This window comes from Drosophila teissieri, chromosome 2R (assembly GCF_016746235.2).
Source record: "Drosophila teissieri strain GT53w chromosome 2R, Prin_Dtei_1.1, whole genome shotgun sequence".
Classification (NCBI taxonomy): Eukaryota; Metazoa; Arthropoda; class Insecta; order Diptera; family Drosophilidae; genus Drosophila; species Drosophila teissieri.
The window spans coordinates 5,076,421-5,102,581 of NC_053030.1; the positions used below are offsets into that span (position 1 = coordinate 5,076,421).

The window sequence follows — 26,161 nt, forward strand, 5'->3', positions numbered from 1 at the left end:
ACATGGCAATGTGGGTTACTAACTGGGCTTAAAAGGCTCTGGAAGCACTTATTATTTCGGGCTTAGAAATTCGGAATTTCGAACGCAGTTTTCGGTGCCACACATGCTGAGCTCGCTAAACTGGGTTGGTAAGCCTGTGAGCAAAGAGCTCACAGCCTTGTACTAGTATGCCGAAAACATACAAAATAGTGTGGCTCATACGTCCAAGAAGTATACGTTGGCCATTGGTTTCATTTATTTTTGTGTGCGCTAAGAGCATTAAGTAGGCATCAGCCGTTTTAAAGCTGCTGTGCTGAATAACTCGAATGCATTTCCATTATTTCGAATAGCTCGCTTTCTGCCGGGCTGCAGGCAGCGGGTGTTTTCATATATTCTTTTTACATATTTGTCACAATATGCTGTCAATACAACGTCGCATGTTGTTTGCTCACACACACCCTCAACGGAGTACGTGCCTCGCAGATGTGTGAGTGTGGCAAAAAGGATACCAGGCCGCCAGGACGGCAGGATGGCAGGACGGCAGGATTGCACAGGATAGCAGATTGCGGGAATAGGGAAGCCGGGCGACGGCAGGGAAAACAGATGTGTGGCATTAAAAATCTGGCAAAAATCACGAAACGTTAAACAACCAGCAAAAATATTGTCATGCGTATGCTGCATGCTGCAATATGTAGCCCACATCATGTCGTCCATACGTATGCTTCTTTCGACCCGGAACGTAAAGTAGTTTACCCAACATATCAATTCGATTTATGATTCTGATTTTAATTCACTTTTTGCATCAGACTTTGATTGAAATTAAATATAAAACGCGCCGCTTAAATTGTTAGTGCAATGCAACCTTAGGCCGCAGCCTGACTTACGTGTGAGATACTGTATATATGGTATATCCGAATAATTTGCATCTGTAATGGGCATCAGACCGGTTAGTAATGGCGTTTCGAATCGCGCACGAGAACGTCGGCAAATTTGCTTTCAATTTACGCGAATTATTGTATTATTCAAGCTTTGGTTATACGGTATTTTATGTTATCTATATTGCCATACAATATTGCATAGAACTAGGAACTGCAACTTGCAGGACATAACTTAATAAATAACTTAGCCAATACTCCTTAGTTTTTATCGAAATACTTAAAGATACTTAAAGTTATTGTATTGTTTTAAAATCATAGTAAAGAGGGTTCATACTCCTCATAAATCAGCACTAGGATACTATAAACTAATTGGTAAAATGAAGCGACAATCAGCCACTTGCAACATGGATATATTGAAGTACTGGTCCTAGAGGAATAACAAAGGAGGCAAACTCGGGGACATTGTACTCCGTACAGCCTAAGAGTATTCTAAATAATTTAAAGTTTTCCACAGGGCAAAACTTCCTGTGGCCACCGCTTTTTGTGGTTAGCCTGGCCATAATAATGGGGCAAATTTGCTGTTGCTGCAACACAGTCAGTCTGTATCATTTACCAAAGTTTCTGGGCTCAACTTTGGTCGCAGAAGTTTTCTGATCACGATGCCAAGGCAATAAGTTAAGGCAGTGGGGCAAAAGGCAGTTGCAATTTATAATGAAAAATTCGGCGAATATTTAAATCAATTTCATATAAACGCAGTTGCAGAAAATAAAGCAAAAGTAAGCAGGCAGAAAATGGCAAGGAAATGTAGTTCTGCCACCTACAACAATTGTTGCTTTTGCTCATTAAAAAATGGAACGAAGGAAATGGGAAGAAATGACACGTTTTGCACCCCAATCCCAAGATGATTTGCCATCGCGGTTTGGTTTGCTAGATTTGCTGGATTTGCGAAGCACTTGAAAGCATTTTACGCTTACGTTAGCAGTTTTTATAGCCACGACTGAGCTGCCGGCGAATCAGCAATAAGCATATTGGTTTTTGCGGCTGTAATGAGCTCTTCGCTTTTCCGCAGGCAGACGCAAATTCTTCAGTAAATATATATTTTTTCCTCGCATTTGTAAAGTTTTATGTTTGCTTAAACAATTTGATGGCGGGGCAATGGCTAAAGGCAGAGGAAAAAACACAGACAGACAGACAGACGGCGTTCAAGACACTTCCGTGCCGACTCATAAAAAGCGTATCATTAAGGCCATAAACCAGGGATTTTTGTTTATTTTGCCGGATTGCCAACACTGCTCGTCGTTTGTTTGGTTTTAGGCGAAAATACAGAGATAAAATTTAAATAAATTTAATTATGCTCGTGCTATTTGGCGGCTCCATTTCCTGTTACAAAGATTAAAGGCATAGCAAATGAAATTTGTAGATTACAAAGATACACAGCCCCGGGCCATAAAAGGGGGTGGATGGGTGGAAAATCAAGGAATCTGAACTGCAGCCAAGTTGTGCTTGCGTGCAACTTTTTGCTGATTTTTCATTTCGCACGTTCGGCTGGAAAAGCGAAAAAATGGGAAGCACTGGCAACGCAGTCCGCATTGAGCAAACAATTTCGTTGTTGATATGTGCAAATTGATTTGAGCGTTTGAAATGTGCAGTTATAGATACACACCCACACCCACACACACACACGCGCGCAGACAGAGGGGCACAAATACCAATACGCGCATTCAAGCAATTTATATGGAAATTAATACTAACATTTTTACTATGGCCCGTACAAAAAAAGGTTGAGAAAGAACACCACACACAATAGAAAATTCGAATTGATTTTATGAAAAAATATTCTATAAGCTTTATGCCCAATAAGGGGCGTAGTTAAATAGAACTGAACAGGAGGGTCAGACAAGCGGGAATGGGTTAAAGTGCAAATCGAGAGATAGATATGATAATAGGTCAAGGCATCATAAGTGGACGTGTGGAACATTTGAAATTAAATGCAAATATTAAACTAGGTATCCAACTTAAACTAACTTAACACAAGGCCATATTAATTTAATAAATTACACTGCTGTTTAACCAATCCCATTTACATTTAATATTCTAATTTGACTTTGATATTGGATTTTCACTCAAACATTTGAAGTTGAAGCCCAAATTAACAAGCTGAATCAGCTATTTGTACAATGAAATTTGGTTTGCTTATAGAACGTTGGGAGTTCATTATATAAATGTTTATATTTATGTTTGTATTACCATAAAATATAGCAACCACTCCCTTTTATATATCTACTTTTAAAGTAACTAAATAAACTAACTTAAAGGATCTAAATTTATGGAAAAAATGATGCCAGCTCCCTTTGGTGCCTCTCTTTTTGTGGTGCCCCTTTAAAGTATACCCATAACTTTTGGCCCCATTTTCCAATATGCCGAAATGCTCATAAAAATTGACCCCGTGTGGCATTCACGGAAAAGAGGGAATATGCCTCAATCGCTACTTTAGCCGGGGTATGTGTGTGGTATATACATATATGTATGTAGATGTTTGTATGTGTATAAAATAAGCATATGCTGAATGGAATCGTAAAGTATGCAGCTGGGTTTTATGGCCCCAGGCCTAGTTAGGGAAAACTTGAAAGTTAGGCCTCCGGCTACATTCTGGCAATTTATGCTCGAAGCCAGAATTTCAGAGTTCACCAGCCCCATCAAACATACGACTTTTTAATAAGTGCAAAGTGCGAGTGGGTACCATTTTATGGGGCAAAAGGGGGAGATTCAGGTTCGGCTTGTAATGGAAACGCTTCCACTGCAAATAGTCATAAGATGCTCTGCAGAGGAAGGATGAGCTGCTAAGCTGCTTGTCAGCTCTATAAGTCCGCAGATGTATAGACTGTGTATATAGGTACATTTCGTATATATGAGGGCATGTTGGCGACAAATCATTTGGCAAGCAGGAAGCTGGAAAAGGGGAAAATAGCAGGAGAAGATGCCTTTCCAAACGGGAAGATGAGCCGAACGGGTCGTTTCCACTGACTGACAGCTGCAATTCACCTGTCAGCATCAGAAGCGTTTTCGTTTCGTTTCGTTCGTTCCGTTTCGTTCAGCTGAATTGCATTGAAATACGATGCTAAATTTAACGATTCATTGCATTTCCCACTCCCTTGCCTCCTGGGCACTTTCCTACCCCAAACCCTATCCCCAATCTCCCTCCATGACCAAATTGCAACTCTGTGTGTGTTCCGACCCCCAGCACTCGATTCTCGTGTTGTATTTTTAATGCGGCAACTTTGGCAAAGCATTGCTAAATCTGCTGAGTCTAAGGAACAGAGACTGCCTCGAAACTCGTACTGCTCTCCTCCACCGCCGGGATGCTACAAATAAAATACTTATAAAAGCGCAGCATAGTTTTACACTGGAGGATTTTTATAGCACTCCCCCAGCCGTCGTCCCTTGAGCTGTTGCGTATGCAACTAAATTTTAATGTTACTTGAAAGAGTAATAAAAATAAACTTTACGCCAGTTGAGAAATAGCGAGGCAAAGGCAGCCAGCGATTATGACCAACTCCTACGGAAAGTATGCAGTGGAAAAGGTTTAATTAAATTGCACAGGGAACCGTTTTCCTTCCGCACGGAAGAGAAAAATTCTGGCTGGAATTGGACAAAGTGTCAAGCGAATCGCACGAGGCAATTCATCATGGAATCGATAACATGGAATAGAAAACTTTCGGGATAAAGTTTTAGAAAGGCCTACGCCGAATGTTCGGTCAGTCAAGCATATAAATGATGCGGGCCAAAATGTCGAGTTTGATGCCATTAATCAAAATTAAAAGCGTGTGACTTTCCTTAAAACACTCAGAAAATTTACGATTCAAATCTAACTAAAACAAAGAACCAATTTGTATCCTTAAATTGATTTAGAAAACAAATTTGATTTGCAGCTCCCTATAAATCTATTTAAAAAATAACAATTTGTTTATCAAAATGACGAATGTGTTTCAAACTTGAGTGTACTCACATTTTTTTTACAAGTGTGGGGTTGGTGTACTAAAACAGAACCCAAAACTGTCTTTCATGTAAAGGTAAGGAAGTATACAGATTAAGGGCACGGTTTTAAGATGATTATTGTTTTGGCTCAACATTCCCTGAACAACCCCTAATTGAAAAAGATACTTAGACCAGCTGTCAACTGTCAAGGCTACAAACACATACATACATATTTCAAGGAATTTATCAGAATCGGAATTTCCTATGAACTAGATTGATGCAACATCAAATATTTATAGGTTGTCAATTTTCAATGACCAAAAATACCAAGCGTTTCGGCTGCAAGTTAGTTATCGACTGTGTTGATTGGCTCTTCAATATTCCCCGACCCTGGCCCATTTAACTCTTCATTTAAATATCCATTAAAAAGCTTAGCGAAGTTTCGGCAGCAACTTTTCGGCCATAACTCGTAGCCACATCTCACAGTTCGTGTGCCAAAAATGACTTGGCAAACTCGCACGTTTGTGTATGCATTAAACTGTATAAACTAACCAACTGGTTGGGCAATCTCAAAATCCCTGCAAACATTTTCGACCAATGCCAACGCCTCGGGTCAGAAGCAAAAAAAAAAATGTAAATATACATATACGTACGGACAGTTTTCCATGACATTTTAATATAATTAGTTTCTGCTTCTAGCCTAATGTAAAGTTGTGGCCAAAAAATTGTCAACACGTGCGAGGAGGGCCGAGAAGAGGCCGAGTCCTTCGAAATATAGGACATGGCAAAGTTAACATGACTGTTCTGCGGTTTTGCATCAGCTTCAGAGAGACAACTATTCAAGCCTCTGGGTAAAGCTGAGGATTCCATAGACCACAGCATATTTAATGGCGGAATTTCCCAATGCCCACCTCACGCCTACTCTATTAAATGGGGATTTGTTGTTTTTTGGCTACAATCCATCTGTGTGTGTTTTTTAAAAAGAAAAGCAGGCCGAAGACGTTTGGCCACATGGCAACTCTCATTATTTCTTTGCGGGATTACCAAGTAAGCTGGGGCAGCTTAAAATGCCGCAAACTTTATGAGACGCAGCACACGTGGTTCGCCTTGGATTGGTTTGCTTTGGATTGGTCTGGTCTAGTCCGATGTCACTCCCTCATCTTCCTTTGGTGCTTGCCAACGAATCCTGCAGGATCCTCGGCGAGTAGGCCTTAGCAATTTATGATTGCTAGCGACCGGGCGATAACAAAGGGCAGGAGGAACAAGCACAGGACAATGATGACGACAGGAAAGAAGGAATGCTTTGTAGACAACCTGGCAATTTCATAAACTGTCCTAGCACTTGCCAAATTGCCAGGAGAAAAACCAAAATCACCAAAGCCCAAGGATATTCCCAAATTGAAGGAGAATTCAGAAAGATTGGCAACACGGGCATGTTAGCTATGTTGGGGCATATTTAAAGAAAACATTTTTTTTAGTTAATAACTAATTTTGTGTGAAAATATTTTATAAATGATTAGTGGATTTACGAATTTATAAATGTAAAACTTTTAGGTTTTTATAAGAATAAATCCAGTATTCTGAGTACAACGTATTATTATTTTGATCATAATGTATTTATTATAATATACCGCATAGAGCACCTAACCTTCCCGTAAAAGTACTCTCCACTTAGCTTTCTTGAAGTTCCCTTCACGTTGACGCCCCAGTAGTAAGAATGCTTTGATATTTTATTGAGCTTGTCATAATATTTATGAAATGTATTAATGCATACAGGGATAGGATGGAGTATCTGCTGCCAGAGCAAACACAAAACCGAACTAAAGCCTAAATGTCAACCGAATGTTTCAGTCTCAGTATTTTTGGAGGTGAGAGCGACAGGGACAATGCAAAAAGTTTGCCGAGCGGAGTGCAGGACAAAGTTTTATTATTATTAGCATGGCTTTTGGCTTTCATTAGTTTCAACTTTTGACAGAAATTATATTGAGTATATACATTCGCTCTAGAGGACACGCACACATACGTACGTATTGATGTTGACCATGATGGACGAACAAGTTTCCTACCAGCCACAAAGTTTCTTTTCCATTTTTGCTGTTTTGTTTAATTTGCGTTATTTATAAGCTGCCAAAAGAGCCGCCGGCCAGATGGCCAGTCCAAAAAACTTGTCTACCACTTGCCACTTGATGTTACATGCCGCTTCTCGCTCCTGCGTTCAACACACGCATTTGGGCGGCAACGCCCGTAAGTAGGCAGCATCAGCCGCAAAATGGCTGGCAGCCAAATGGGCGCACAACACAACGAGCCGCACTTAAGTCGACTCTTAAGGAAAACAATGCGAAGTAAGCCCCAGGTAGCCAGGCTACACTTTGCCTCTGGGCTTTGGCTTTTAAGGGAGCTCTACACGTGGGCAAATCTGAAGTTTGAGATTTGCTGGCATTTTAAATGCCTGCGAAATCCGCATTGTCATACCTTGATAAATAGCTGAAATTACTTCTGGCACACACTTCTCCAGTTGCCTCTTGGCGAAAGTTCGCCGAGTAACGCCCGGTAAGCCGGTGTCAAGTTAAGAAACTAAAACGAATTCCATGTATTTCATTAAGATGCCCCCACGTCCTGCTGGAGGATCTAAGTATGAGACAAGACTTTTCCCACTATTGTTGTAAATAGTATTGTTGTAAATACCTCGAAATCATTTAAAAGTTACTTCGATATTAATACTTATGTAAAATTGTTTTTGAACTAACAGACCCTTAGACTAACCAACTAAGAGAATCTAGGGACATTTTCCATTTCATTAAGCGATAAGTCTGCTGAGAAAGGCAAATTTCTATCTCTTCTTTTTAATCAAAGAAATGTAAATTTCCACTTTCCATAAGAAAAATTGTTTCCTCCAGGTAACATAACGTTGGAACCCAACTAGTACATTAAACATTCAGCTCAATCCTCCGAACGTCTCTCCCTCCAAGTTGTCCTTCCCATTTATAAACCTAATACCATGCTGGTTCCCAATCCAGCGAAACTTCTGTATCTCCATCTCACCTTAACCTTTGAGCCGAGAATTAATATGTGGCCCCAACCCCAAACTCCCGCCTCCTGAACTTGGCGAAACTACCAGACGTAGACAATCCCGTCAGGTCCCGAGTTTCCTTTACAAAATCCAACAAAGCATAAATGTTTTGTCGCTAAGCCTACAGTCATATAGCCGTAAAGTATGCATTGCCTGTTCGGCCTGTTCCATTGTTTCATCCTGGCCAAACGAAAACCTCCACCAGGATGGAAGGACCCAGCCGACTCTATGCTATCCATTCTCGACAAGTCCTTGTTTTATTGTTTCTCAAATCGCTGCCTGTCGCTGACTTTTTTCTTCTGCCACCCGTCGTCTCGAGTCCTGAGCTTCTTGTTTATTATTATGCAGCAAACGTCGCGACGCGTCGAGATTATGGAGGAAAATGGTGGAGAGGGGACTCTATAGGCATTTATGTTTCAGAACTTTGCCGAGGCCCTAAACGCAATATTTAAAAAAATAAACATACGCCCAGAACAACAGAAAGAAGTTTAAATACTCTTATTTTGTCAAAAGCCATTCCAATAAGGGTCCAGTCCTCCAAAAAGCTACCTTTAACTCAGGACTAGGGATAAAAGAACCAAACTGGAATTATCTAGGATACACTTTAAGTTGCTTCTAAGATCAACCAAAGTGAACACATAGCCATTTTTGGGAAGAGAATTGCCAAGTAAACGTCCAGGTACTAACGAAATTTGATATATATCCTCTTCTCTAAGGGCTTATGCAAATTCGTGGAGCGAAATCAGCACTGCAGGTCGACCAGAGGTTAGGAAGTGGCACTAAGTTCCCGAAGTACTTACTGAAGGTTCCATCAATTTTCATGCCTTGCCCAACTGTTGCAAAGACAGGCAATTACGCCGAGGGCAGGAGTAGTACATAAAAGAACAAAAAAGAATATATGCACTAATGTCCCAAAAAAGATCGAGTCCGAGACAATTAAGACGATAATAACAAGCGACAAGTTTATTGCCCGCACACAATCAGTTGGGGCAGAATAAGCAGATGGGGGCGGAATGGATATTGGCCAGCCGCAAAAACTCTTCCAGAAAGCCTAAGCTTTTGTGACCCGAAGCCTAATGCGTTAACAGCAATAATAACAACGGCGCAATGTGGGCTTTGGAGCCACAAAATACCACAAACATACATACGTATATATATATATATATACCAACATTTGCTCGCCTTAAAAGCCAGTCGTCCACTAATGCCAACAGCTGGCGACATAAATATCAAAAAGTGCTGTGGGATGCGGGGGCGTCAATGGGAACCACGGCTTTTGTCTTTGACCAACAGCCAGACTAAAACAGACCATGAGCACCGGGCACGGGCACTAAACCACTAAGTAAGATAAGTGAGGTCAAGCAAAAGGGGTCATGTGCGCGCACTGTAACCGAGTTGCTCACGCCTCCGCTTCCACCTCCACCGAGTCCTCCTCCTCCTCCTCGTCCGCCACCTCCTCCATCCTGGTTATCTAACCACATGGGAGAAGCAGAAGCATCTTCGTCGACGACCACATCGAGGAATTTCGCAGTAAGTCTGGACAACGATGGTGTGCCAGGAACAGCAACACGAGCAAGTAAAAGAGCAACCAGGTGAGAGCAGCAAAAGTTGCCGATAAAGGAAAGTACAGGGACAACACTCATACGCCTCGGAAAAAGTGCTCAACTCAATCAGTAAATCAATAACTCAATGGCCGCAGTCTTCGGGGAATTGCGGTTAAGGATATATTGTTTTAACAACCAATCTTTCTTCTCAGAACACAACATCACAATTAAAACTTTAAGCTTATACAAAATATGCATATACATCGTGAATTTATGTTGTCAGTTTTATGCATACTATTAAAGAAACAAGGGATAACGGCACAGTACTACCAGATACTTGATATATCAACTAAAGACAGCAAATGGAGATTTAGATATTAAGTTAGGAAGGTGACTATTTCCAAGATTGCACATGAACGCCATCTAGTTGCACTTACTTCTCACGACCCTTTAAAGTGAGTGATAGATTATGAATTACTTTTGGGGGCAGTGAAGTGGTTTGGACAATTTGTTGTATTTTGCAGAGACTGACTGAAAGAGTATGCCCAAAATGGTAATGGCCCTACCATGCAACTAAAGGTGTTTAATTTGAGAGATATTTTAATAACTCAAGCTTTACGTATTAAGGTATAACGTATATTTACGTAACGTAAGGTATAACCAACAATAGTAACTTCCTATTATTATAAAAAACACGTTTCTAGATATGTGCAAACTCACAAATCATGTACAGCAATCAGAAGTCATCAATTTGCATCACTGAAAATCCTGCATTTGCTCCTCCTGGGCAAAAGGTAAATGAATCTCTACGCAGATTGTAAGCCATGTGATGACTCTCTATAGGCAATGGCGATGATAGTGCTGCTTTGACCTGTAATTACTTTCACTTTTTCGATATGCCGAGTCATGCAAAATAATTTCCTTATTGGCCAGAAAAATACACAACTTAACTTTTTGACAAAACGTTCGCCTGATCCAAAATCCCTGAGTAGAATGGGCAAAAAGTTATTCATGTTGCCCTTACCCTCATCCCAAGTGATGACTTTCATGCTTCCATTATTCATTATCTATGCCTAGAGCAAATCTGGGGATCAAGGTTTTGGTTTGCGCTTGGGTTTGGGTTTTGCCGTTGCCGGGGTTTTAATTAATGAAGCTACAATATGACAACAAAGCTTAGCTAATTAATTTGTTGCCAGAGAATTCGTTTCGGAAAATATAAAAATTAGGTATGTACATCAGTTCGCTCAAGGAATTAACGAATATAGGTTATGGGTACATCAAAGTGTAAAAACACAATGTGAAATGTCTCCTTATTGTGATTGATAAACAAAGAACAAATAATTAAACATTCATAAACAGTTATGAAAAGCGTGTGCCCCTTCGGGATTCGAATGCCAGCCTATGAAAAATGATCCAAATTACCCAAAAATGACACTTGTACAACATGCTTTAGAAGAAACACAGCGCCGTAAGTTGGCGAAATGTTACTTTCTCATCTGCACTTTGCAGCAAAAGTCGAGATGCGCTTGCTAATGTTGTGAAAGAACCGAGAGCAAACAGAGAAGAGATGCCAAAATATGCAAATCAACTTTCTTTCAACTCCGTGAGTTAGAAAAAGAATAACCAAGCAAACATGTGGGTGAGCCACACACAGCGTACACTTCGATATGGATTAATGTAAAACTGATGCGCCGCAGAGTGGGTTATTGTCTGGCATTGCCCCGCATAAACAACCATAAGTAAAAACAAAACAGAGAGGAAAACAGGGAACAGAAAAAATAACAAGAAATTTCAATAATGCCCAGGCATTTGTTCGCCACTTGAAAAATGGTTGCGAGCAAAAATATGAAGGAGTCGAGAAAGTCGGTAGAGCACTTCAGGCAATTTATGGCATATGTTACCTAACACACAAGACACAAAAAACAAGAAACAAAACTCGCATACGACGCCACGCACACTCACTCGTATGTAAATGCTAAAATAATACGTATGCGTGTGGCATAAAAATTGATATGCCAACATTTCTTTCATGTGTGAGTAATTCACAAGTAAAGTGCACAAAGTTTTTAAATAAAATATAAAATATCGCTAGAGTGCTTGGAAAAACAAGAAAGCCAGAGGCAAATTGTTGACTTGATGTTTGCCCTATAAGTGATTGATCTCGAGGGTAAGGGAAAATATGTAAGGCAGCCTTGGAAGTCATTTATGAAATCCCCCCTTTTTCATTGACCATCATTTATGGGTTATGGATTTTAAATTAATAGCCCCCATTGCCAAATATTTTCCAGGATATTTGAAGGCCAAGAGCCCCAACACCAAACTCCGACAACTATAGCCTGAAATAATGACGCACAATAAATTGAACTTTTCATAAATTTTCAGCACAAATTGGCCCAGCGTTTGGGGTTTTCATTGGGGTATCCACTCAACTCAACTCAACTCCGCTCTGCTCCTTCTATGTGTCCTGCAAGCCATCTTGGCATTGTCAACGCCTGCCACGCCTACCATCCGGCCAGACTGCCATCCCCTTTCTGCCAACTGAATTTATGGTTGGCAGCTTTTAGGCTTTGTTTTGCTGCTTATTATTGTTATTGGCACCAACAGTGACATATTAGGAGCACCGCCATCGCCATCGCCTTCATTTTTCCTTCTGTCCAAGCTCATTTGTTGGCCCCGACCAGAGATGGCTGATCGCTTTTGGGCCCGGAGTCCTCAAAGGTCCTGCGGTCCGTTGCGTATGCCGGATTATTAATATTAGAGGAACAAAAAATACGAACAAAAAAGAAGGAGAGGAAATATATTTTCTACTGGCCGGCTGCTGCTGCCACTACTGCTGCTGTTTTCGATTATTGTCCTTCGCATCGTCCTGTTTCTTATCCCGTAAATTGTTATTGACAACGGAAGCAGCAGCGCGGCACAAATTGGGCGTTGAATTTGCGGCTTGCTTGGTGTTTCCATCCCCCCAAACTTTCTTTATTTCGCTTAGCTTTCTTTATGCGGCCGTCCATTTGCTGTGGTTATTATTATGGTTGATTTAGTGGCCACAAATTGAATGAATTGTCTTATTTAACCAAAATAAGCAATATCGCATAGGTTTTTTAAATTCAATAATCCCGCCAAAGTACGTCGTTCCTCAAATGAGATTAAAACGAAGACGGAGACGGAGACGGAGAAAAGCGGAAATGACAGACGAAGCACTCAATTGAATTAATTAATGCCCAGCCGATGAAAGGGAGTCGAGGAAATTAAGTTTAAGCGGCTGGCGAACAGCAGGCGAAAATGTTGACAGCACGACATATCGCAGAAAATATTTAAATAAAGTCGTAATTAAATGCATAGCGTTCCCAGCCACCAGCCACCAGCCCCCACATACCGCATACCACTCATGCAATCCCTTCAGTCTGTAAGTTGAGCAACAGTTGGAATAGCATGGAAATCACGCATACGACGACGTCTGAAGCTAAAGGATGATGAGTGTTCAAGTGGTTGACGATATCTGCATGTGCGGGTGGAAACGCTTGAGCGGTAGCTACGCACAACTTTCACAATTAGAAAATTAAAAGTACACAGGGAAGAATTTTGAGTGCACAAGTTTAGTTAATGTTGAATATATCCCTCAATACATAAAACTAATGATCAATTGTAATCAATTACTCATGAGTGCTTAAAAGTTAGCAGTGAAACATTTACTACTACCAAATATAGTGCTTCTAAACAGCTTTGTGAGTGATTTCGTCTCCGTTCGAGCGTTTTAAAAAAATGAATTACTTTAACTTCCAAGTTTCTTTGTCGCCTGCACACATGTTTCACCCGAATCAGAAAGTTCAAGTGTTCCAGTGCCATAATTAATTATATCGTTCCGCGAATAACACCGAGGAAGTACAAAAGTACAAAAGCCTCTTAGTGCATTGTTCAAGTGTACCGGCTCCGATAAACACACTCAAACACAATGGCTAACAATTTGTTGCGTTCTGCAGACTTACTTGGCAAGCTGTTGGCAATTTTAACCACCGCCACGAGGATCTCTTCATTTCCACAGACGCCAAAACAGAAACCCAAACCAAAACCGAGACCAAAAACCAAAAACCAAACTGCGAAGCCTCCAATGGGAGCCACGTTGAGTGCTAAATGGCGGGGAGTTGTCCTCAGCGCCCTCCCCTCCAGCAGCGCACAGGCATATTAAAATATTTAATTACCATGTAAACTTACGACTTTTGTTTTTGTTATTGTTTTAATTGTGACAACAACTGTCATAATAATGAATATGATGATGTTTGCCACGCGGCAAGTCCCCAATACTCCCCATTGCCCCTCTCCTGCCCCGCAAAAGTGCACAACGCATGGCGAACATGATACGGAATTGCGTAAGCGGCTGGGAATATTGCCCGTGGGGGTGCCTCCCACCCCCACAGGATGAAAAAGGACGAGGGCATAGCAAAGCTTTATTACATTTCGCGCGCGTGTATCTATGTGTGTGGTTGATTCATGGCACATATGTCCCGGTGGTTGATGGTGTAGGAAGAAGTGAGCTTTGGCGGTTTTCTAAGAATTGTCTGCCGCCTTTCAACACATTGAGTTGTTTGCTCTGCTCTGCGTACGCGCTCCATAGTCTCGGCTCCTCCCATTTTCCCATCCGAGCCATCCCGCCTTGCATGTTATTTGAATTTTAATTGCAAACTTTTGTTGCATACTTTTGGCGTGGATTTATTTTATGGTCGAAACTGTGCTTGGCTCCTTACTTCCTCGCCTCCGACCGTCTGTTTAATTAAAAATGCTTTGCGGTCTCCCCTCCTCGCTGCCTCAAATTTTTTGCCTCTGGCAGTGCATTTTCATTGTTCTGGCCAGGTGTTTCCGGGAAAATTAAGGCAAAATGTCACGCGAATGATACCACTTCGAATTGTTATCATCTACGTGGAAAGTACCTATTAAAATCGCTCTTAAATGGATTAAAAGTAAGCACGCACTATCTTAGTGCGGAATTAAATTAATTTGTAAAAAATATGTTTTGAAAATCGAAAAGTTAGGATTTAACCAGAAACTAGTGATCGTAGGTTAGGCTTAAGCTTAGTTTTATTCTGAGCAGCATTCGAAATATTTCCCAAGTTCGCAAAAGAGGACAGTTTTCCACTGGCCACAGCTACCTTGTTGTACCCTCTAATTACAGCTATTAGAACTGAATGGTGCCCATTTTGTTTGCTCAGCGGAACTAATTAGTTTGCCTTCGCCTGCTTATTGACTGACCCCCATCCCATGCCAGACTCTGTTTTCAGGGCCAGTTCGAGGATGAGATTTTTCAATTGACATTGTCAATGGCGGGATGCTTTCTGCAAGGATGCCTTGGTACAAGGGGCACAATTTTTTTCGTAGGTCTGCTATTTAGTATGCGGCACACAATGCACATAAAACATTAATAAAGCTTGTTGTCCTTTTCGGATGGCTGCGTGTCCGTGCCTTCCCATCTCGAGCGAGCCCTTGTCATTACCAGGACACGGCCCACGTCCTTTCCCGGCTCCTCCTCGTCCCTTTATCCCATCGTAAGCATATGCTTAGCATAAATTCGAAGAACTCTGTTTTGGTATGCAAGTGATGCTGGGCTGATGATACTTGAAGGAACTGCCGCAGACAACTTTGATTTGGGCCAGTGCTTAAAGCGTGGCGTGGCTTAATTAAAAAAAATTCTAAAACCAAACACAGCTTTTAAAGTTTGACGTTTTCCTTATTTTCTATTCTATTTCCCAGCCAATTATTAACGGGCAGTTCACTTGGCCATGGTTCATACAACATAATTCAGTCATATAAAATTTGTCTAGCGTAAAATTAGAAATGCTGCAGGAAGCGGGAGTAACAAGGACGCGACAGACGCTGCGTAATTAAAATGGGAAAAAATCATAACACACATTTCAGGGGCCGCCATTGATATGCTGATGAGACTGAAAATCGTCCTTCCAGGCGAGGAACTGAGAACAGGAGAAACTGGGGTCTGACATTGAAGTGACTGCCTTCAAAATAGTGGGTGAGCAGCATGTGCGTAGCCGCGGCAGGAAGCTGCCGGATTTTGTATGGATGTCTGGGTGTGCGCTTGTTTACATAAAAATTTAAAGCGAAAACTCAGTGATTTTTATGCTTATAAACAGCGAAATTGAAAATGCCGCCTGGCTTCAGATTCCCCTCGAAGCGAAAGGAAACACAATATTTGTTCGGATTAAGTCCCACACACACACTGGCATAATGCAGATGAAAAGTTTATGAATTTAAAACGGATTCTCTTCTCCGCAAGAACCATGAATTCCTAATATGAACCGCATGTTTATTTTTCTCTCGGCCTGCATTAAATGTTACTAGTTTCCAAATCATCCGTTTTTATAGTCAATTTTATTGACATTACTTTATAGTTTCGCTGAGCTTTTGTATGTTAATATACCTAAAAACCTTGTTTTTGGCACACTGTGCACCTTCATTTGGTGTCGTCAAATCAACACACACAAGTGTGGGCCTTAGCGTGTGTGCGAAAGTTGATTTTCAATCGAAGAAGCAGTCAACGGCCCTCTTTTCCGGCATACTTCCACCCCTCCAGAAATGGAACCCCAAAACCCTCTTAGAAAAAACTTATTTGCCAAGTTTTGCGGTTTTTGAGGTTGACATGTTGCCGTTTATGTGACCCGAAGAAGTGAGCAGCTGCTCGACAGCCATCGCTGATTATGATGAGACCGAGACAGGCCGTTCGGAAAATCCCTTTTCGTTACAAATTTGTGCCAAGCTGTCGAAACTTTATTTAAAATGGGTATACCTCCTGCCCCTGCCTTCTCTTCCCAACCCGTTCCGTCCCGTCCCGTCCATTCAGTTTCGCTTCCGGCGGAAGGGGCTGGCGATCGAGTGCTAGATGTGAAAGAAAAATAATCGTACCCTTTGGCTAGATTTGCATTTCCTGTCAGGTAATTACCCGGTGATAGAGGCAGGCTCCCTCGCCATTCAACAAAACGAGCCGTTGACTGGGCCCGTCATCAATTTCTAGCACCGTTCTAATTAAAGATAGGCATCAAACATGCAAACTGCTGAACTGAATGGCAGGCAGCGGAACTACGGACAACGAACTCGAAAGGATCCCATATATGTATGTGCAAATGAATGTGTATGCATGCATATGTACATATGTGGTTGTGGGCATATGAGTTGCGAAGTCGAGTGCGCTTTGTAATTGATTTGCTGGCACTTGGTTGTTTGCCAAAGGTCGGTCACAGGGGGCGGGAAAGCTGCGGGTGGAATTTAATAAATATGAAAACATCAAATTATTTCAAATGCCTGAACTATCTTGTCTGGCGGTCGGTCCATCTGTCTGCGCGTCTGGCTGACTGACAAACGCCCGCCAAGCACGGAAAATATGCTTTCCCAGGCGTGGAAAGGGGACTGGGACGGAGTTCTATGACGGTGGTGGCCTCCTGACTTTTGCATAATTCTGCAATTTCTCCACAACAAATCGCAGTTGATTGTTTTTGTATGTGTTTTTTTTTCCCTCTGTTAGTACATACATAACTGCAGCCGGCAAAACTGCCTTAAAATATGCAACGAAACTTTGCTCAAAGCATAAAATAAACTCGGAGCAATTCCACTTCTGCCGCCCAAAAGGGTAAAGGGAGGGGCATGGCCGGGAGATTGGGAGTCCGAATGGGAAATGATTCGGGAGGGGGAGGTGGTAAAGGGGTAAGAGAAAATAGGAAATCACTGTTTGCGAAAAACAAGCGCTGAAAATAAAGCTCACCAACACACTCGCATTAAACTGAAGCGGAAATGCAAGGCATTCTTATGCATATCCTCTAAACAACTGCACACAAGCGCACACACACACACACACACATACAGACAGGGCAAAGAGAGGAAGAAAGGGTGCAAGGAGAAAGAAGCAGCCAGGAACTGTGGAGCTAACTCGTTTGGGGAATTGCTGCTGCTTCCTCTGCTGCCACTGCAAAAGGAATTTTTCATACGCAAATTAAATCTACTTCAAGTCTTCAGCTATGTGCGCCTCCCCGACTCACCGCCCTTGCACCCCTGCGCCCCTCGTCGACCACGCCCATTTCCACGCTGCAGTCGGCGAGATTTGCAAATATTCATTACATAATAAACTAAATAAAATGTGAGAATCCTGCTCAGCTCCGAGATTTCCTGAAGGCAAGCACGGCAGACTCAGTGGTGCACAAGCCGAGGTAAGTTAACAATCGGAGGCTTCATCTGGTGTGAGAATTTGGTTACGACTTGTAGCCTTTAAATTTTAAAAGGCTCTTCACTTGGACGAACAATTTAGGTTAATTTTAAATCAAATAAAATGAAAACAAGCGATTCAGTTTCCTAGTGTGGTAATCTTTTCATTTAAACCGCAGATCATTCCTGTCATTCTGTATTTTAAACATACGTCAGAATGATAAGATAATGTTCCTAAATCTAAATTGTTTTGGTTTTACGTAAATATTTTATTTTCAGTGCTCTAACCAAATTTATAAAACAAGAGAGAACGCTATACTCGAGATCCCCGACTATCAGATACCCGTTACTCAGCAAATGGAAGTGCGAACAAGAAATTTTGAAATTTTTTTATAGAAATAGAAAAAATTTGCGCTGCGCCAGATCTACACGGCTATTGATCCTGATCAAGAATATTTATACTTTATATGGTCGGAAACGATTTATTCTGCCTGTTACATACTTTTCAACGAATCTACTCTACGAGTAACGAGTATAAATAGAAAGATAAATCATGCAAAAATATACAATACTAAAGAAGATGTATTACCTATATGGTAGCATCCGTTACCGTGGCAATCAAAGTTATTAGGCCAAAACCGGGGCAACAAATCAAATTGGACATCGCATCCCAAATTGGTGGCAATTGGAAGCCCACCGGATAGAATGTTTCTGACTGGTGAAATATATGTGGCAAATCAATGACACGTAAAAGCTGTAATTAAACGCACATTTCTGGGGCGCTATTTCGAAATTTTTGGTTCGTAGAAGAATGACCATCGGCACGCGGAGACCATTGCCATGTGGGTTGGCCAAGGGTCATAAACTGGTCTACCCCTCATAAGCACCAGACCATTTCCTTCCTTCCCGCCCCGCGGTCTGGAGGAGGAATTCCTGCCCGGTTTCGGGGGCTCAACACCACGTGCTGCGCCTTGGGCCAGATATAATTGAAGGCTAGTGAACTTGCTGTATGATCTATGACTGTACTTAGATTAGACCACCTCACGTTGTTTTTTTCGCTATTAAGGGCCCTCAAAAATACATTGATATATTTACACGTAGTTTGAATTATACACTCACTTTGTTGGCAAAAGTAGGAGCCATTTATATCGGATGCCCCTTTGCAAAAGCTTGGTTACAATTCGTTTACCACAACAACTCTCTTAGTGCCACATTGCAAACTGAGCTCCAACCACTGTGTCGAAGAGCAACTGAGGAGCTAGCCTTTCGCCGGTTAACCCCTAACCCCTCACACCAGAAAACTCCGTGTCCCAACAACAATTCGTAATTATATTGTATTTATACGGTTTATATATGGCGCATAATTACCTTGCTTCTCTCCGCTTTTTTACAGCGCTTTAACATGTAAATTCGATTCGAGTGGACTTCCATCCAAGGCACACACCAACCCACCCACACACACCTTAATTAAATTTCTAATTATTGTAATTAACCACATTAATATGACCTCATGCGCACCCTAATTTGCCGAAACTCCAGGCGAAAACAAAAACTCGGAGCGGCCGTAACCCAGACCGAATCCGTATCCGAATCCGAGTCCCGATCCTCCGAGTCTTGCGGGATATAAAATTGTGTAGAAAATTGTCGGTAAACACATTTTTACAGTTTATTTGGGGAGGGGACGCGTGGAAAGGCGACGCGACTTGTATATTTGTGGGCCGGCTGGATGTGGTTTTCGGACCAGCCCGTCCAGGCCGTACTTCCCTTCCATTATATGGCTGTATGGCCATGGCTGTGTGTATAGGAGTATGTGTGTATATTGCGGAATACGAGGCGGCAACAATGCTGTTCCAATGGTTTCGGTCTTAATGAGGTCATGTGTGGCGACCACGACCACGACAACGACAACGACTAAGGACGACGGCAGTGGTGATTATGATGGCATGAAATTAACATTTAATTTGAGTTGAAGCCACCTAGCGGGAAATGGCTTTTGGCTAATTTATACCGCCGACGCGGCACCGTCTCCATTCTGAATGTGCCATCATTAGAGGGCCAAAGTTTGCGGTTCTGCAGCCCACGCTGGATTCCATTGGACAATAGCACCTAATTTATGTTTGTCTTAGCAGATGCTGTCCGCCATCTCCATCTCCAGCTTCTTTCCAATTCCAGTCCCAATCCCCACCAGCTTCAACACTTTTGAAGGCAACAAGTTGGATGTTGGATGTTCGGGGAATCAGAAGACCCAGGCCAACCAGTTAAAAACTTTTTCCTTTTCCCGCAAAAGTTTTCCTGTCTGCGTTTAAGCGCTGCGAAAAATGGAAAGTTTACGGCTCAAAGACAAATTTTTGTGCGGTGCCAGGCGAAAACTTTATTCACGGCTTATCAATGCTTTCGCATTGATCAGCTAAATTTTATTGAAAACAGGCGAATGGAAATGGAAACGCAGCTACCTGTCGTTTTCCCCACTACTTGGTTATTCATCTCTAAATATTCGCTGCATTATTTATTAATGAGGCTAAGCAGCGTCTAACATTTCAAAGCTTTCTCCTCGCCTGCGGATAAATGGAAACCGGAACCACAACAGGGGCAAAAAGAAATAATAAGAGCGGAAAAAGGCAAAAATGTGAGCGCATTAAATATTAATTCCCATTTCGTAACTGATAAGAGCTGAAGTTGCTTCTCGGAAAGGATGGCCAAAAGGTCAGCGGCGAATAGGGCTTTCAATTAGCTGCGCCAAAGAAGCATTATAAATAGCGCAGAAAGGGTTAAAATTTTGGGGAAAAGGCTTAGCGAGCGCATAAATCAGATGGTATAGTTTGAAATATTATACTGGAGTTCAGGGTTGAAAAGTTCTAGTGCTTTTCCTCCACCCATGAAAGTTGCTTATTTATGGAGGAATATGTTTAAGCTGGAATTAATTATAAAAATCCATAGGCAGTCCTTGTAGTACAATACCCTACAATTGAGAAGCCTGCTTTCGGTTATGTTCTAAAGGGGTAAATAAAAACTCCATTGGATGTCCCTAAACAAATCGAAAACAGATTCCATTTGATTTTTTGTCGGACTTATTGCTGCTTGTTAGGTCATCCAATTGAAACGCCCTACACTTGTCTCTTGATCCAAGAAACACTTCATTTTGGTGCTTTCAGACAACAAAAACCCGTAACGGACTGAAGTTAATTTTTGGTTCCCTTATCCTATCAAAGTTGGTAGCAAAAGAAACGACATACAAATTCCGTGAACAAAATGAAATGTCAACAGTAAATTTACCTTCGAGTTTTCCCTTTTTCCCCTGTTGTTGTTGCCTGGCCTTTGATTATTTTCCTTTCTAATGCGGCGAAAGCTCATTTTTCTTATTTTGAAACGAAATTTCTGTTAATGGGATTTACAAAACGAAATGTCTACAGAGATTCTTTGTGTGGGTCGTCTGCTTTATTTTTTTCGGGACATTTTTTTTCGGGTCATTGACGTAGTGTGTAAAATGGCGCATAAATATGTTGAAAATGGACTTGAGAATTTATTTACATAAAAGGGATTTAGCAAATAAGGCAGAGAAAGGGGACTCGGCCTTGGTGATTTGTTGTTTGCTTATTCGTTTCTTTTGTTATTTTAAGCTGGTGAACGATCCGATTTTCCGAGAAGTTACCAGGCGACAGACGATGACGATGATGATGATGGGTAAAATATTGAGGCAGTTTATTGGATTTATTTTGTTATACAATGGTCAATGATCACAAGTTGAGGGAAATACTTTGATTTTGGAATTTTGCACGTTTCGCTTACCGAAAAATGCAGAAGTTCATTTTAGAAAGTACAAAAAAGATGGGAAATGAAGAAAAGCGAAGCCAAGTTGTTCGAACCGAGAATGGGAAGTTGTCGCGCTCAAAGCAGCAAATCCCTTCATCCGATTTAAGTAAATGCAAACAAAATAAGTAAATAGCAAGAAGCAACACTTCGTCTCCATTGCCTTGTAGCTTTTGTTGGTTCCTCCTTTTCCCTGCACGAAAAGGGGAAAATGGGCGGAATGGGCGAAATGGGCGGAATGGGGAAAACGGAGCTTATGGACGCCGCCGTGGATCCGGCTCCATCTCCGTGCACATCTCATCTTTCGCAGCACTTGGATGAGAGCTTGTTAAAACTTTAAGTCCGTTTTACTTAACGTGGCTACATTTTAGCTGACAGTTGTAACTGCTTCTGTTGCTTTGATTTCTTGTCGGCCCCTCGGCGTTTTCCATTCACCATGTTTCTGCACTTGCTGTTGTCTCCCGGTCTTTAAGCTGTGAGTTTTTTAAGGCGCCGAGGATGAACCCTTTAACTATTTAGCATATTAGCCTCAAGTTCCTTATCATCCCACTGTCGTGTGTTTTGCCATCGACAACGCCTTTAATTGACTTCCATTGTAGCCCTTCTCTCTCTTAATCGTTCTTGGTCTCGTCTTTTTCATTTTTTTCCCTTTTTTCTTGCTCCCATGACAAGCCTTGTAATTAGTCATCTCGGTTTGAGCCACTTTTTGCTATTGACACTTGGCCAAAAGCAACGATGCCTTTTAAGTTCGCTGCTATCGCGCTTGTGCTTTGCTTTTTAATTGAAAGCAGAGTCCTTTGCGGAGTCTTGATTAGGTTTATTAATGCGACAAGCTTCTTATGAACGTGAACTCGGGCCCAGTTCAGAAATGTTCCAGTAAGTTGGGAATAATGAGCGCACATAGGGGGTAAACGATGAATTTATGAAACAGGGCGCTTTAGGACTGCAATAAGCCATTTCAGTTGTACAAAAAACGGTAGTTTCAATCTTTTCAACTTGGAAAACATATGTCAATTTAATGAGACAAATGAATTAAAAAATATTATTATGTCTTCCATGAACAATGCTTACATTGTTTGGCTTTCCGACACTTTAAAGAGGCATTCCCCTTAATAGCCGAAATCTGGCATTCATTTATGACGCACACCTTTCAGCAACGAAGGAGCAAGTCACAAATTCTAAACATAGTTGGCGTCGCACTCGGAGTTGCAAACTCTTTAAAATTGTTGGCTGGCGAAAGTCGAAACGAATTCATTCGTTCACCCATCTTTCGCAGAATGTGCGCATATTTGCCTACCTCGGCATAATTTGAAATTAGTGCACTCAATGGCTATGGTTTCTCTACTTTTCCTACATTTTCGGCCTGCATATTTACATAGGACGATGGGTTTTAGGGATTGAGGGGTCGTATGGTGAAAAGCTGGGCCTACCTCACCAGCTGCTTCAGCTAAAAATGCAAAAGTGCTTACGCTGGCCAGCAATTTCGTTGGGTTGTTGGTGGTGCTAAAGGGCGGTGTTGGTTGCTCATGGTGGCTCGTGGTGGTTCGTGGTGGGCGATGGTGGCTACCAAAAAAGCCAGCATCAATTTCTGCAACTGCAGCTCGGGAAATTTCAACAAAAACGGAGGAAAGCAGTGGCCGCCATGGCCTATCGCAGGAAAATGCAACGATGAGCGCCATTTTGGGCTTCATGGCTTTAAAGTTTCGCTGCATAAGTTAAGGCGTTGGCACTGCTGGAATATGAAAAATGTCCTCTAATGCTTTGACATTTCGCTACTTCTCGTTCTCCTCTGCGTTTTGCCACCCGCCTCGTGTGTCTGTCTCGTGTCGCCAGCGAAATGCCCCTGAAACGGCAAGGGCGTAAAATTGCCGTAACATGACAGCGAACAACTTGGCCAAAAGGTAACTCAAAACGCGCTGCAAACACGCACCCCTCCTCCGCCCCCCAACCAACCCATCCACCCATCCACCCAACACGCCAGCAAGCCACGCCATTTCGGCCAGAATACCCGAGAACTCTGCTCCGCTTGTTAGCGTTGAGTTAGAGGACCACCACCCACAGCTACCCCACACTCATATATATATATATATATATCCGCCGTATATATACTCCAAGATGTAGAGCTTTATCAGTGCGTTATAGTAGAAAGTTTCCCATAATGTGTGGGAAAACTGCGCAAAAAATAGTACCAAAGGATAAGACAAAACTGTCAGCTATTCAAATTTCTTTGGGTTCTTTTTATGATTTTCTAATACCAAAAACACATATTTGGCACGATGTTTTAGATGTTTAGCGTACAGTTATTGATAATACAATTTCTATCATTTTCTCGTAAATAATAAATGAACACCCACAATTGTATTATATTCACTTTAATATTCAATTTTCATTGGTAAATATTTGTACTAGTTACGCTTAATAAATGTCTGACTGCCGTTCAATATTATATTATATTGAGTTTATGATTACACAAGCTTCAAAGCTTCTGTACGTTTACTACGGAATTCTTAGAATTCAATTAAATTTTTCAGCCTAACATAACGGGTGTTTTTTTTAGAGGTATAGAACTTTAAGTTGGCATTACTGTTCAAGATGGCGACCGATTTAACAGCTGTCAAGTGATTTATTCTCAGTTTGGTTTGGCAATTCGTCATGAATAGACTCACGCCTGAACAACGCTTGCAAATAGTGCAATTTTATTTCGAAAATAATGGTTCTGTGCGGAATACGTATCGCGCACTACGTCCATTTTATCGTCGACAAAATCGTCCATCGTCTGGTTGAATGGCTACGTCAACAAACAAAACTGCCGCATTTGGAGTGAAGCTAATCCTCAAGTGTATGTCGAAACACCGTTACATCCAGAAAAACTGACTGTTTGGTGCGCTGTATGGGCTGGTGGAATCATTGGTCCGTACTTCTTCAAAAACGATGATGGCCAGAACGTTACAGTCAATGGTGATCGGTATAGAGCCATGATTACTAACTTTTTCATTCCTGAATTGAACGACCATAATGTCCAGGAGCTGTGGTTCCAACAAGACGGCGCAACGTGTCACACAGCTCGTGCCACAATCGATTTATTGAAAGACACGTTTGGTGACCGCCTAATTTCACGTTTTGGACCTGTGAATTGGCCTCCAAGATCTTGTGATTTAACACCGCTAGACTACTTTTTGTGGGGCTATGTAAAGTCATTGGTCTATGCGGATAAGCCACAAACGCTAAACCATTTGGAAGACAACATTCGCCGTTATTGCGATATACGGCCAAATATGTTGGAAAAGTCATTGCAAATTGACGTCCAATTGACTACATCGAGCCAGCCGTGCGTCATATCCAGAATCATATTTAAAATGTAATGCCACAAGATTATCTTTCATGTCAATAAAATTCATGTCAATCGAATAATCCATCGTTGTTTTATTGCAATTTAAAGTTCTATACCTCTAAAAAAAACACCCGTTAGTATTTGCTGCATATCGTTTTATAAATTCCACTAAGAAATTACATTTGACATGACCGAATATTTTTTAATTCAATTTCCGTAGCCTGTTTCACAAAATGTCTAATTGTCAACCAATATTTTGGGAAAATTCCTGTCCCGAGTGTATTGCATATTCGGCTTCCTGGCTTCTAGGAGCAAATATTTTCCTTTTCCCGTGCGGCTTTCCTGCTTTATTTTTCCCTCTTGTCTACATTATTTATGCATTTTACTCTCGGCTGCTGCTGCTGGCTTTTAATAGTTCTGCATGTGTGCTGCGTGTGTTTACCACATTGAAAAGTTTTCTTTGCAAAGTGCTTGGTACATACAAGCGCGCAAATATGCCAAAAAATATGCTACACAAAAATCGCTCAAGTGCAAAGTTTTAACAATTGAAAACTTCGCATGGCTTGCGCATTGTGAAAAAATACTTCAAAATAAAAAGAAGAAAACTTAGAGGCGCTTCTCCCCCAAGTAGTTAACTCAAAGTGTATGGAGTGTCAAAGCGGAAGATTGAGGTGAGAGAAAAGTGGTTGGAGATTTTGTCTGAAATCGAGCAGACTTGAAAATCAGTTAAAGTTTAGCCTTTCCCCAAAATACATCATTAATCATAATCATTACAATCATTGGCAATGTGAATCTGCATAAAAGCAGACATTTTCCTTGCACTCAAGCGATATATTCAGCCTTTAGCAGAGTTGGTTTTTTAAATTTCTGGCAATCCCTATTAAGTTTTAAGGTCCTGCAGTGGAGAAAGGCACAGAAAAACGCATAAGGGAAAGCGGAATGAAGGAAAATGCCACTAAAAACAAACTATGCAAGCTTTTTTATGTGCTCTGCAAGTGGCCAAGGAAGAGGTAAGTCCTTTAGTGATTTCTTTTCTCTGCTTTCATTCTTTGCCACTCGCTTCTTTGAGCCACCTTGCCAGAGCAATGAGGTGTGAAGATGAACTGTCGCAATTGTCTAACGGCTTTGTTGTAGCTGCAGTTGAATGCACACATACCCTCGACCAGGGGCGCACCCAAAAGGGGATTTAGTTTTAGTAGATGGCGAAGCAAAATCTATTTTGTTCCTTCCTTTGATATACAAAATCGTGTAAAAAATTCGCGTTTCAAAACATAAAACAAAAGGTAAACAATATTTTTTACAATAATGTTGTTGGGGTTATTAAATTAATGCATTTTTATTGATATTCTTGTGATATTAAACAATCATTCCTAGACTGAGGCCT

At 41.4% G+C, this 26,161-nt stretch overlaps 1 protein-coding gene across 5 annotated transcripts in view; it reads right to left on the reverse strand.

Moving 5' to 3' along the window:
* The window catches only part of LOC122614788 (tyrosine-protein phosphatase Lar), a 118,093-nt gene that overhangs the window by 61,406 nt on the left and 30,526 nt on the right, over positions 1 to 26,161 (reverse strand). The window lies entirely within an intron of this gene.